The sequence below is a fragment of the Panulirus ornatus genome, chromosome 4 (assembly GCF_036320965.1).
Source record: "Panulirus ornatus isolate Po-2019 chromosome 4, ASM3632096v1, whole genome shotgun sequence".
NCBI classification, from domain to species: Eukaryota; Metazoa; Arthropoda; class Malacostraca; order Decapoda; family Palinuridae; genus Panulirus; species Panulirus ornatus.
The window spans coordinates 79103883-79117831 of NC_092227.1; positions in this window are offsets into that span (position 1 = coordinate 79103883).

The following is a 13949-nucleotide window of genomic DNA, read 5'->3' on the forward strand; positions in this document are numbered from 1 at the left end:
TCCTGGCCGGATCTTAATAGATTCTCATCTGATGTTCACTTTCGTAGGTGTGTGTGTGTGTGTGTGTGTGTGTGTGTGTGTCTGTCTGTCTGTCTGTCCGTCCGTGTATTGGAAATGCACTCTACTAATATTGCTTTCATTCAGTACTTTTGATGTCGAGTGTAAACGCCGAAGACACAATATGGGAGATAATTCTCTTCGAAATAAAGAGAAATGACCTTATTTTTCTTTTCTTTTTCCCACTCCCGGGTGTAAATAAAATATTAAAGTGACATCACAGGGGAAGGTCTGTAACTCGATAAAGCAGCCTCGACCGACGACCGAAAAACAGAAAAAAAAGCCCCTCGGATTACGGTGCCGGGAAGGAGGGAGGGAGAGGCATGGTGACAAGTGGCTGAAGAGAGGGAGGGACATGGCCCGGGGGAAGGCGGGAAAGGGGGAGGGGGGTAGAGGTAGAAATGAGAAAGAAAGACAGAAGGAGACGACGATGAGAAAATTAGAGAGAAAGGGAGTAGAGAGAGAGATAGATAGATAGATAATAGATAGATACATAGAGAGAGAGAGAGAGAGAGAGAGAGAGAGAGAGAGAGAGAGAGAGAGAAAAGAAAATTGAGTAAAGAGATGGAAGAGACGGGGTCGGGGAGATAGTGGGAAGGCGAGAGGAAAGATTGGAATGATAAACGGAGAGAGAGAGAGAGAGAGAGAGAGAGAGAGAGAGAGAGAGAGAGAGAGAGAGAGAGAGAGAGAGAGAGACGATTGGAAGGGAGGAGGAGAGAACATTCAGAGAATAGTCAAGACATAAGAAGAGATCAGCTATGACAAGAAATGTGTGTGGAAGGAGCAACACAAGAGGACCATTAGAACAGAAAGAGAGAGAGAGGCGAGTAAGAGATTAGAAAAGGAAATAAAGAAGAGAAAATAAATCGGTGAAGAAAAGAAGAGTTCAGTTGAGAAAACGGAGGTAAAAAGTTATTCATAAGGCTTTAATTATGAAGGAGGGAAGGATATATATATATATATATATATATATATATAGATGTTAAAAGAGCCAGAGATATAGAGGAAAAAAAGATATGTATTAGATATTAGAATGCATGATAGGAATAAGAAAGCGAAGAGAAGAAAGCAAGTGCATAATAAGAATAGTATGATAAGAAGATATAAGCTGCAAAAAGAATGCTCATGAGCTGTCTGCGGCCACCAAGCCCTGGACCCTTGACGCGTCTGACTGCTGCTTCCTTTCGTTTCTTTGTGGAGATCAACTAGTCTAGGATTAACCGTTATGATACCTTCCTCCCTCGAAAACGTAGCTAGAATACCATGGGCAACTGAATTTCCTAATCAAAGCCATCCAATTGATAATATAATGTGTCTGATTGTATGTGAGCGAGTGTGAGTATAAGTATGTACATACAGAAAGAGATTGGAAAGATACATAACAAAGGTCCCACTGACCCATGTCTGAGTTGTTTGTTTATAACTCTTTTCTGTCTATTCCTACTTTTTGTGCAAGTGGGTGAGTTAAGGCCAGAACAATAAGAAGGCTTTCCCCACCCACCACTTAGCCTGGCAACAGAAGCAGCAGGAGGCAAGAAAAAGAGAGAATGGAAGAAAAAAGTAAAAATACGTCTCTGCGAAGTAGCCCTGCATGGAACTTAAGAGGATAGAGTAAGGGGGGGAAAATCCTACAAAGAAGTCACACTGCACTATCTCCACCCTTTGTTGGGATTGCGTAGCATTACAGCTTTCAGGTTAGAGAGAGAGAGAGAGAGAGAGAGAGAGAGAGAGAGAGAGAGAGAGAGAGAGAGAGAGCACAAACCTAAGCAGGACGTGAAGAATAGAGGAGAGCAAGAGCAGGAGGTGGAGGGTAGATTGGTCCTCCCCGCCGTAGCCTCTCCCCCTTAAAAAGAATTTTGCGTCATCTCGAAACGAGGTTAGTGAAGTCTGTCATCCCCACTTACTTCCATGTCCTTAAAGAAACTCGGCCTTCATGGAAGGATTTAAGAATGTTAGACTTTTCCTCTCTCACTCCTTTTTTCCCCCCTCTGACGCCTTGTGTGCCGTGAGTTTGCCCTTCGTAAAGGTCAGGCGTCGAAGACTGTGGAGTCATGTGGAGTAATTGAAAGATTTTCAAAAGAGCAGAAACTCTGGAATACAAGAGTTTCTATAGCGGGACTCTTATTTTTTCCCCCCTCTTCCTTCAAATGCCTTTAATCTGCTTGTGGTAAAGTTTATGGAGGTGAAGCCAGGGAGGGGAAGTGGTGTTCCTACCCCTCTTTCCCCGAACCCTCAGAGGGTTCGTATTTGGATATCCAATCAGCTGAACACCTCTTTACATCTTGAGGTCTATATACACAAGTATTTGTATAGCGTCCTGAATGAGAGTTTGAATGTTGATTAATTTGTATAAGGATTCATTAAGATATCGAACCCTCACTCTGCCTCCAAGATATCTGAGGTTATTGGAGTACTTGCTTATCAATGTAAGCAAAGTCTCATCATTTGCTATGACCATTTCAAAGGAAGCAATATTCCTCATTTCTCAGGAATGATCATTTCTTAAGTGGTCCTTCCACTCATCACTTTCTCTCTCTCTTGCAGCAGCAGCAGCGAGAACTGCCAGTAGAGGGAGGGAGTCTCATATTCGAGTCCCCTTCTGTAAATTACTCACATTTCACTTTCTGAACAACCACTCTTAATCTCCAGAAGATCTTTCGAAAAATAATAAAAAAAAGAAGGTCATAGCACTATGGGTCTCCTCTATCCTAAGGCTTCATCAGCTGCGTTCATCAGCGTGGGAAAAAAAAGAACAGTGCTTTTCACTGTTCCCGTCTCCCATTATCTCTCCTATTTCAACAGTAACAGTGGAAAAAGATATACGAGTTTTCTCCTCCTCTTCCTCCGCCCACTCCCATCTCCGCCTCTCACCGCCCACCGTCTACATTAGGGGAAAAATTCGAGAGCACTTCGTCAGCAGGTGTTCTTTTCGACCTCACCTTTCTCCTCCTCAGCACGACAAGCTGATCGGTTCACGCTAATGCCTTTTTCTGCGCCAGACCCGGCCGCTTCCGACGCGGCAGAGGAGGAGGAGGAGGAGGAGAAAAGAAAAGAGAACAGGCAGAGAGAGAGAGAGAGAGAGAGAGAGAGAGAGAGAGAGAGAGAGAGAGAGAGAGAGAGAGAGAGAGAGAGAGAAAGAGAGAGAGAGAGAGAGTTACCTACCCGCCTACAAAGAGATTCTGACATGAGCCAGGTGTGCGTGAGAGAGAGAGAGAGAGAGAGAGAGAGAGAGAGAGAGAGAGAGAGAGAGAGAGAGAGAGAGAGAGAGAGACTTGCGAATACTGACGACGAGATTCTGCAAGAAAGGAACATAGACACGAAGAACGAGTCGAGTTACATATGGTCAGATTTTACGTGTGAGAAGCAGAGATTATATGTTTGTGGGCTGAAACCCAGCTACCAGTGTGCGGATGATGAGGAAGTAGGGAACAAAGACCCAGTTATCTGGGGCAATAGAGTGATACTCAAATGCCACTGAATATCTGGCTCAATCCGTAGCCGTCACAAACCCAAGCCGGTTATTAATACTGGGAATGTTATGTATAACCACCTTGGTCGGTGGCTGCCTGCCATCTCCTACGACCGAGAGAGAGAGAGAGAGAGAGAGAGAGATTTCACTAATCTCCTCTCCTCCTCCTCCCTCCTTTTCTTACCACTGTCATAGAAGAAAGGGAGAGGAAAAAAAGAAAAAAAAGATTTGTACTTTACCACTTCCGTGTTTTCTTCTGCCTTCCCGAACAACTGGGAGCAAATTAAGAGAAGTAAGAGGGTGTGGGTGAGCTTGCTGGCCAGCAAGCTCAACACAATGTGTTCCCTCCCTCCCTCCTTCCCTCCCTCCTCTTGTTGTTGTTCTCCTCCTCCTCCGCCTCTTACCACCACGAAGGGTAACGTACGAGTTCAGAACTTTATCGCTCATGTTCTTTCTTCTTTTTTTTTTATCTCCATCCTCGAGCAACATCTGGTAAGGCAGGGGAAAAAGAATTTCCAGTTCCTTGTTGTTGCAGCCGAGAGAGAGAGAGAGAGAGAGAGAGAGAGAGAGAGAGAGAGAGAGAGAGAGAGAGAGAGAGAGAGAGAGAGAGAGTCAGCCTCTCTCTCTCTCCCTCACGCGCCCTTGTGGAGAGCCACAGGCCCTTAAATTCTGTTCACAATCTATAGGCAGACTCTCGATGGACACTCTCCCAGCACAACTTTCAGAAAAGTATCCCCTTTTAAGGTGTGTGTGTGTGTGTGTGTGTGTGTGTGTGTGTGTGTGTGTGTGTGTGTGTGTGTGTGGTGGGGTGGTTAGGAGGCAGGAGGGTAGTTACACTCGTTGTGGTGCTAATGGCACGGTTGATTCTAGTAGTAATTAGAGTGGGTCATACAAAGGAATACAAAGGAATTCAAACAGCAACAGGCCAGGTGGGGTCACTTCGAGGCTGGCTGATTGGTTGGTTAGTTGTGGTTCGTGGCTGTCGGTCTAAGGTGGTAGCAGAGGTTTAAGGGCTGGTAACCGGTTGGTGATGGATGGTGGTTGTCACGATAGCTTTGATGGAGAGAGTGGTAGTTGTGGTCGTTGTTTATGGTGGAAGTAGATGGAGTAGTAGTGGTGGTAGTATAGTAGTAGTAGTAGTAATAGAAGCAACCTTTAGCTGTGGCCATAATGTTGCTTGGTGGTATATTTCACTTGCTTATAGAGGTGAAAAATGGCAGCAATGCGTGTTACATATGGTAACTGCTGGGAATAAGAACTCACTCCTATGATTATGTAATCCCTCTGACACCTCTTCTCTTTTCTTATGGAGCTCATGCAACTTCGAGGCTGCACTCCAAGGAGGGTTAGGTGGTGTTCCTTCGAGGTGAGAAGGTCTTCGTCGACGGCGATGGTCCTCTTCTCGCTCACATAGTCGTTACCACTTGCTAAAGGGAGACCACTAACACCTCCCTCCCCCCGAGTCGTGATGGTAGTGACCAGTGATGGGAGATGGTACTATGTGACAGTGTTCGCTGTGGTCGTTGGCGACTATGTAGAGTTCGCCTCCAGATAATTGCCTGGCACTCATCTTACATTATCGTGCTGACTATCCATCCTTACTAACTGCAAAACGTGCACTTCAGTGGCTATCACTTGTCACTCCTGTGGCCCAGGTGGCTCTCTTTTCTTTCCTCCACACCCATTCGTGGGCAGCTCTGCTCTGGCACACGGCCCACACGACATAAAGAAAAACTTTCTCCCTCGCACACATAAACACTTGACAACACGTAACTCACACGACTCATTCTCCGTAACTACATTCTCCCGGTGGATCATGATGGAGGGGGCGATAGGAGGAGGTCATGATGGCAAACTGTAATAATGGCATGGTATCCTCACTGGCTCAGCCTGAGGTTCGCGCGCTCTGGATTCACAAAGGCTGACGAATCTCACGCAATATCGAATGCATCGAATAACTCTTATAATCTTTAAATTCACTGGAACAGTCTCGTAACAGCTCCATTTTTTCTTCTTCATAGCTGAGGAGGAGTAAGGAAAGAACTTAACTACTTACATACTTCTGGTTGAAATGCCGTAATAAGTAGAGTGGGGTGGCTCCATTTCTTCTAATGTAAGCATTAAGATGTGTCAGATTATTTAACGTACTGCTCGTAAATGTGGGTGGGAACCAAGGATATTTTCTCTCCACACACACACACACACACACACACACACACACACACACACACACACACACACACACACACACGAGCGCAGGATGAAGTCCGCCCCATTCTCATCATTCGCCATTACTTTCTTACGAGGCGAACAAGTGTGATCGTCCGAAGACATTGCGGCCGGGTCGGAGCCCACTAACCATGTAGTAAATGGCCCGTTCTCACGATGCGGCGGTCTCCCTGTTTAGCTGACTTGCTTGTTCTTTCTTCGGGACATTTGTCTTTGTGGGAGATGGATTTTAATCCCGCCTGACTTGTCGATAGGGGCTAGCGAATGAATAACCTCCCGGAAAGAATTCATTCTTGTATCCATATTCATGTCGAGGTTCGATACCTCTTGTATGTGTTCTTTTTTTGTTGTTGTTTAACTCTTCCAGCGTGGCGTGCATGATAAAACCTTGCTTCATTCATGACGTTTTTTTTTTTTCGCTCTCATTCATCCACTCTCTTTTTCCCCCCTCTCTCTTTGTCCCCCATTCTTAGCCTCGTCAGCTGTCTCGCCTGAGTTCGTTCCCATGTTCTTCCCACATGTCAAGTGCTTTCTAGACGTAACATTTTCTCAGGGTCTGCAAACTTTTCCCCTCTCATATACCCTGAGCTTCCTCTCGTTACTGGACCTTTTTTTTTTGGGGGGGGGGGGGAGGAGTTCAGGGGGGCATTGCTGATCCTGAAGACTTATGGCAAAATTTCTTCGCATTTAGTGTCTCTGGTGTCTGATGGCTCCGTCGTTACCACTCTCACGTCGAGGGTGGGGTGGCCATATCGTTGTCCAGCACGAGTGAGTCTGACGTGGGCGTTTTAGGCACGCTTATCTAGTCGATGTCCAGTGTTCCAGCACTGTGGGTTTTTAAGCTCTTGATATCTCAGCCTCGTCAGCATGACAGCGCAGCTCGTGAAGAGGTCGGTGAGATCCTCGGTCGCGACGAGTGCAGCCCTTTGAGCACTAGGGTACGAGTCTTGAGCATGACGGTGCACCCCTTGTAGACTTGTAGACGGCGGCACAAAACTCAATCGCGACGGTGCAACCCTTGAGCACGATGGTACGAACCTTGATGACGATGGTGCAGCCCTTAGATACGACGGTTCATACATAGATCACGATGGTGCAGCCCTTAGATACGGCGGTACACACATAGATCACGATGGTGCAGCCACCGAGTACGACAACGCGACCCTTAAAGCACAGCATTTCAACCCTCGGGTATGATAGCCTGGCCTTTGCCTTAACACTTTAAGAAAAGCATCATACCCAAGGGTCGTATTGTTGCGCTCAAGGGTCGCCGTCAAGCCCAAGACATTAGAGATTCCAAGATTCTCCTTCTACGCCGTACCATCTGGATAACTGCTCAACTTCTCCTCCACATTTCTCTCCTCTCGTCCTTCCACCTTCCATCTCACTCCCTTGCCCATCTGTCTTCTTCGCCTGCTGTGCCCTCGCCTGGATAGCCCCCACTCAGCCTCTTGTCTTTCACTCTCCATACTTTCCTTTTTCTCCTTGTCTTCTTCTCATCCAGTTTTCTCTTTCTTTCTCGCACTCCCGCCACTCCTCCCTTCCCCCAACAACCCCCCCCATCTTCACGTACCACCCATGCCCCACCCACTCACTCCCTGGGACGCTCCGCTGTACACAGAGTAAGTCTTCACCGTTGCAGCGTTTCTATGACTATGTAACGCTGGTCTTTGCGAGCAGAGGATAATTATATGTAAACACAGCCTCCTCGGAGACACTGAATTATTACGCGGGCCTCTCTGCTAACTCCGGGTGCTTCTGCTGCTGCTGCTGTTGCAGCTGCTGCTGCTGTTGCGGTTATTGCTGCTGTTACTACATTCTTACAACTCACTCACGGTACTGACCAGCTCAAGCGGTGGCTGGGATGGGTTTAAAACGGGTTTTCTAGCTTCTTGGGGGCTTTCTCTATCGCTCGCTATTATCCCTTTCAACTCTCCGTGTCTATTCAGTTCTTTCTTTCCCTCCATTTCTTTTCTGTTGCCAGTCTATTTCGGTCGGTTTGGCTGTATTTTTATGTCTGGCAATAGATTTGCCTCTCTCTCTCTCTCTCTCTCTCTCTCTCTCTCTCTCTCTCTCTCTCTCTCTCTATTACCTTCATGTCACTATGCCGCAGTATACATGGATCAGTTTCTTCATTCATTTTCTTTATCGCTCTTATCACGATAATCATTTTCTTCAACACTAGTGTTTTGTAGGCTATCTGGGACCGATTAGTTTTCTTAATCGTCTGTCACCACGAACATCCACCCCATATATTCTCTCTCTCTCTCTCTCTCTCTCTCTCTCTCTCTCTCTCTCTCTCTCTCTCTCTCTCTCTCTCTCTCTCTAAGTAGCGTTAAGGGACCACCTCGCTTAGACCTTGAAGTCTCTCTCTCTCTCTCTCTCTCTCTCTCTCTCTCTCTCTCTCTCATTTGCCTTAAACGCCTCCCGCCTTCTATTGACACGCGAGTATTTTATCCACCGTTCTCCCCTGGGGTGTTGTTATTAGCAGCTTTCCTCTGCGTGTGTGTGTGTGTGTGTGTGTGTGTGTGTGTGCGTGGTGTGTCCACTAAAGCTAATGTAATTACCGCCTTGGAGTCAGACCCTAGGAGGACCCTCCCTCTCCCTCCCTCCCTCAAAGCTAAAGTAATGGTGACATCGGAGCCCCTCTTATTAGGTGCTCTGGAATCCAACCTCACAGCGCCAAATGTTGCCAAACACCCGTAGTCTGTGGACGGCTGTGTAGGAATGAGAAGACGTAGGATCATGATGATACTGTGTGGTGTTACCAGTGGGAGTTACTGTGAGCCCAACCGATATATTACTTATCTTGGCAACGATGGAGTCATGGTGGTGAATGAGTCGAGGGGTTTTGGACTGTGATGAATGACCGTTGGTGGGTGGTTTTAACGACCTCAGTTAAGAAAAGACTTGATTACGAAGGCACGACCCTTAAGCACGCCGGGACGACCCTTGGGTGTGACGGCTGGTATGGTCTATTGCTTGACCTATATCGGTCAAGGCCAAGCCATCATAACCAAGGGCCGTAACGCCGTTCTCAAGGGTCGTATCGTCGTGCATAAGGGCATTACGAGTCGTGTTCCAGGGTCTTAACGTCGTCCTCAAGGGTCTTACCGTCGTCCTCAAGAGTCTTAATATCGTGTTCAAGGGTCATATGGTCACGCTTTATGGCCACATCGTCGTACTCAAGGGTCGTATCTTGGTGTTCAAGGGTCTTACTGTCGTACTCAAGGGTCGTATCTTTGTACTCAAGGGTCTTACCGTCGTGCTCAAGGGTCGTATCTTGGTGCTCGAGGGTTTTACCGTCGTGCTCAGGAGAGGTAATGATCCAGACTCGGGAGACGTCTCCAGTGGCAAGTATTTACGACAACTAAACATCCCATTTGCCTCACCATCATCACTTAATGAGGAACAATACCTTAATCGTTGTCATCAACTAGATCACAGTAATCATTGTCATCAACTGGATCATAGTAATCAGCGTCATCAACTGGATCATAGGTCGATCATCAGTACAAATACACGCTTATATGAAAAGATCATACGAAAAGAAGAAATAACATTGGATGTTCCCAAAGACTGAGTTGACGTTCACCTCAGCCATTGCCTGAACGTCATACCAAATAGAAGAACAACGTTGTACCTGTCGACCAAAAAGGAAAAAAACGTTTCGTGCCGTAAGGCTGCGCAAGCCTCACACGTCTATGAGAAGAACGTTTGAGCCCGCGTCGTGCACAGGACGTAAGGAGGAGAGGACAGGAGAGGGGAGAGTGGGTGGGTGGACCGTCGGAGGTGCTCGGCTCTGGGCCTCACACAGGTTGCCTTCATTACAGCCAGTTTGTCGTGTCAACACTGAAAGATTAACGCCGCTACTCGCTTGGGGGGTAATTGTTGTTGTTGTTGTTGTTGTTGTTGTGAGGGCGCACAATGCTTCCTCCCCCCTTCCCCTGATCTTTGGCAGCACACGGAAGGCAAATGCAGTTTGTGGACGAGTAACATGGATGCGTCTTTATCACAGGATTGCTACTAGAAATGGGGGAGGACATGCTCTTCATACACGCCCGAAAGAACACACACCCCCAAAAAGAAATTTTGTTCTAACTACTAAGAAACCAGGTGCTGGGTTGCCTCGTCCCAGAGAACCTAACGGGACGTAATGGTATCTTCGCTCTATATGAACCCCGTCCACTTCGCTGTAGTCCCACGATACGAAAGTTTACCGACCCGTCGCAACCTCACAAGGTTTAAGTAATTCTCGACCCCACTGACCCCACCATATAAGGTCGAACCATCTCCTCCGCTAACGTGAATCGTGATGGGAATTGTCGTCCCAAAGCCACCCGGGCATTACGATTATATTTCTTTGCCATAGTTCTCTCTTTGATCGTAAGGAACATTTTGGAGACATCTTGCTCTCAGGCTCGTCCTAAGGGGCATGTATGTGTTTGGTGACGTCACATTTATTGGTCAGAGGTCTATTACCTTTCTGTCAACTGTATGTGTTATGAAGGCCGTGTTGTATCATATTCTCCACCTGTCATCACCCTTATTGGCTCCTCTTATAGTGGCTGTGTCATGCTAGTCTGTGATATGAATTATCGTGTGTGGCATCGCATTATTATACCCTCAAGTCTACCGAGACGTCGTTAATCCCATGATTTATGATCATTGACAAATACTCATTGTTTTTTTCAGTCCCTACACTTCTGAATAGGGTAAGCCTCATCAGTCCAGAAGTTCCAACCCTTTCATTTTTGTTTTACGGTCGAATCGTGATGATAAGAGCAAAGACAGTCTTAGTCCTCTTGATTGCACTGGTTCCGTAGATCTCACAAACCTGCCCACCGTTCATATTTTCCAACCATGAGAGGAGATCATACAGGATGCGCGCGTACCCAGCAATACAAAGAGATGCATTTATACGCACAGAAACATATAAAGCGTATGCATACATTTGCGTGTGTGTGTGTGTGTATATATATATATATATATATATATATATATATATATATATATATATATATATGCTAATGTGACTTAACTCACTGATAGAGAAAGGGACCCATCCACTTCGTCCTTGATCTCGTAAGTTAGCAAGGTAGTCTTTCTGATCTCATACCAAGGTGTGCGATCTTATATACAGCCGTGGATTCTAAGACGATCATAAGCCTCACGTTTCCTCGACAACTGTATGGAAGACTTTCTCTTTCTCAGTCCCCCTATTTAATCTCATTTCACCTCATTGTCTTTTTCCCTCGAAAGTAGACATCTTGATGTAGGATTCACTAGTCGTCCATATCTTCCCCTTCTATTGACCCCTGCCACCTCCGCATCAAGCTTTCTTCTTCCTACTCTCCCTCCCTCCCTCCCTCTATGCCCCTCACTCAGCCCACGACTTACGTTTATAGACTAGGGATGTTTACCGTCCTCTCGAGGGTGGGTTATACCACTGGCTCTAGTGTCGCTGCTGGGACTAATGCGGTTACACGCTCGGGGTTCGAGCCCAGGTAAGAGCGAGCGAGTTTGCCTCCTTAGCTCCACAGGGGAAACCCCACCCATAGTGCCCATTGTTTTCGTGGTAATGAAGTTGAGGACCTCAATGGAGGCTTTTAGGGATAAGCAAGACCTTCAGGTGGACGGATTATGTAATAAACAGGGTTTCCAGGACACGATTATGGAGAGACTTCAGTTACATTTGTTACTTTGAGTCTACAAAATACGAAGGATTATAAACGCACACGTGATAAATGGGGGTGGCCTTGATAACGGTAATGTCTACAGCAGTCAATACGCCGAATATAAATGGATAAATGAATGCGGATGGACGTCGATACAAGACACAGCGGCCAAGAGGTTTCTGAGACTCAAAGAATTCGAGATTAGCCTTTGATTAAACGTCTGTGGGTCGAATGCAGTACATCACGCACCTTCGATAAAGTCTTGCAAGGCAACACAGAGCAGAGGGCGGGAACACAGGAGTCTTTCAGAACCGTCTTTAACATCCGTACAAGATATCGGATATCTTTCGGGTAACTTTACGTTGGCGTCCTTGACGATAATGATAAGCCTAAAGCCAAAATAAGCGACCAGTCAACCAGTAAGGGAGCTCGATGCGTTGTGTGTGTGTGTGTGTGTGTGAGAGAGAGAGGTAGGGGGGTCTTTTTCGTCCTCTTTCCCCTCACAAGGGACGCTGTCCGTGGTGCCAGCGAAACTCAATCACCGCCAGACTTTTCTCTGGGCGTTGCCTTAAATGGTCAGAACATTTCGTTGTTTACGGAATGTTAGCTTAACGAAGCCCCCCCTCCTATGGGCCTTCTTGGCTAGGCTTATCAGCGACTTCAGTGCCACCACACAGCCTGCGGCGCTAACATAGCTCGCTTGGCTATGTTATATAGAAGAAACCATTGAAGGTATGTTAGAGAACGGGTCATCCATGTGTGACAGTAAAATATACGAACTACTATTATTATCCCCGTTTTCTCTTTCCCAAAAGGTGTCACTTGTCAGTTAAACATCAAAAACTCCGTCACATTTTTGTTACCATTTTCAGCTATTAGCAAAAATTCAGTTTTTCCCATCTCACCATATCGAGATTTTGAAAGGTATTTTTTTCACAAAACTTTGACTAATCTAATGAAGATATTCGACACATTTTTTTTCCTCATAGACTAACGCTGATTAAAGCCTATTATAGACTGGAAAAAACCTGCCTTTTTAAAAATGCTGACAGACGTGCTATGTTCATCATAAGACTCGGGGTTTAAAACTCAGTTTTACAATGCAAACCATCAGAAAAAAAAACAAATGAAGTGCTCGAGAAACCATTAACTTCTATTTTGATAAACGAAATATCTCACAAAAGTTTTTTCTTTTCTTTCATACACTATGAGGTCACTGTCACCAGCTTCTATAAACATGACACTCCACACACACCTCAGCGAAACAACGGTGTGTCTCGTTCGACCTTGAGACCTCACGCTATACGTCTCAATCTCCTTTGTCATATATATTTGCACCTTTCCCGCCTTAGCGAGGTAGCATCAAGACGAGAGATCTGAGCCTTTTGATGGAAAATCCTCACTTGGCCCTCTTCTCTGCTCCTTCTTTTTTGAGCAAAGTAAAATGTGGAGGGAAGGATTTCTAGCCACCCACTCCCTCCCCTTTTGAGAGTCGCCTTCTACGACACGCATGATTCTGCATTGTTGACGAGATGACCTTATCAGGAGTCTATGCTATGTTGACTACACTACATTGAAGAAAAGAAAAAGATCTGAAAAGCCTCCGTCAATGTCTTGTCATTCACCTGGAGCACACAGCCTCCCCCTCTCTCTCTCGAGAGAGGAATGAGCTTTCGACTAGTTAAGATTTGCCCCTTGAATAACAGTGCTCGTAGTGTGTAATATACAACAGTTACCCCGAGTGCCGCAATCAGAGACTAGCTCATGCATATGATGATCAGGCGAGGCACAGTATTGTTACGATGGCGATGGACCACATCTCAAGGAATGGGTGGGAAGGAGGGAGGAGTGTCAGAACAGAGGAATAACGTGGTGAGATTACTCAAGTTCAGATGTAAGTTACACTTCAAAAATTGAATATGGTGGTTGGTATCTGGGATTTTGGTCCGTGTCGATTGCCAAGTCATTAAAGGCCATCTACGTCAAATTGTAGACATAAGTCGAATAGGCTTTAACAACAGTTTAAGGTGCATAAGGCAATTCAGTGACCGTGCACTTCCTCACTGCGTATATGACGTTGTATGTTCTTAGATAGGATCGTAATCGATTGCTGATTGGTCATTACACCATTACTCGTTTATATCCAAGTTAAACCATGCAAATTAGCGAAATTGTATCGTTTTCTTATGGGAGACAAAAATGATCAAAACTTCGTATTATATCATAATAAACAATGTCTGTCACGTAATCTGTATCAAAGCTAAGGAATATGTCTTTATATATTATGCCGAACAAAAAGGTGTCACTGTTAAGATATGACAGTGCGTTACATTGCCACAAATGATAAAGACGTATCGAATAGATTTTCTCCATAAAATGCAGTCATCTATCTTTTCTTATCTTAAACGTAATTTGCAGGACGTTGGTAAAGGATCACGTACACAACATTACTGTTTCAGAGCACAAAAACAAATTTTACCGGAACGTTTGAAACACATTCGGTAAATCCAGAACTC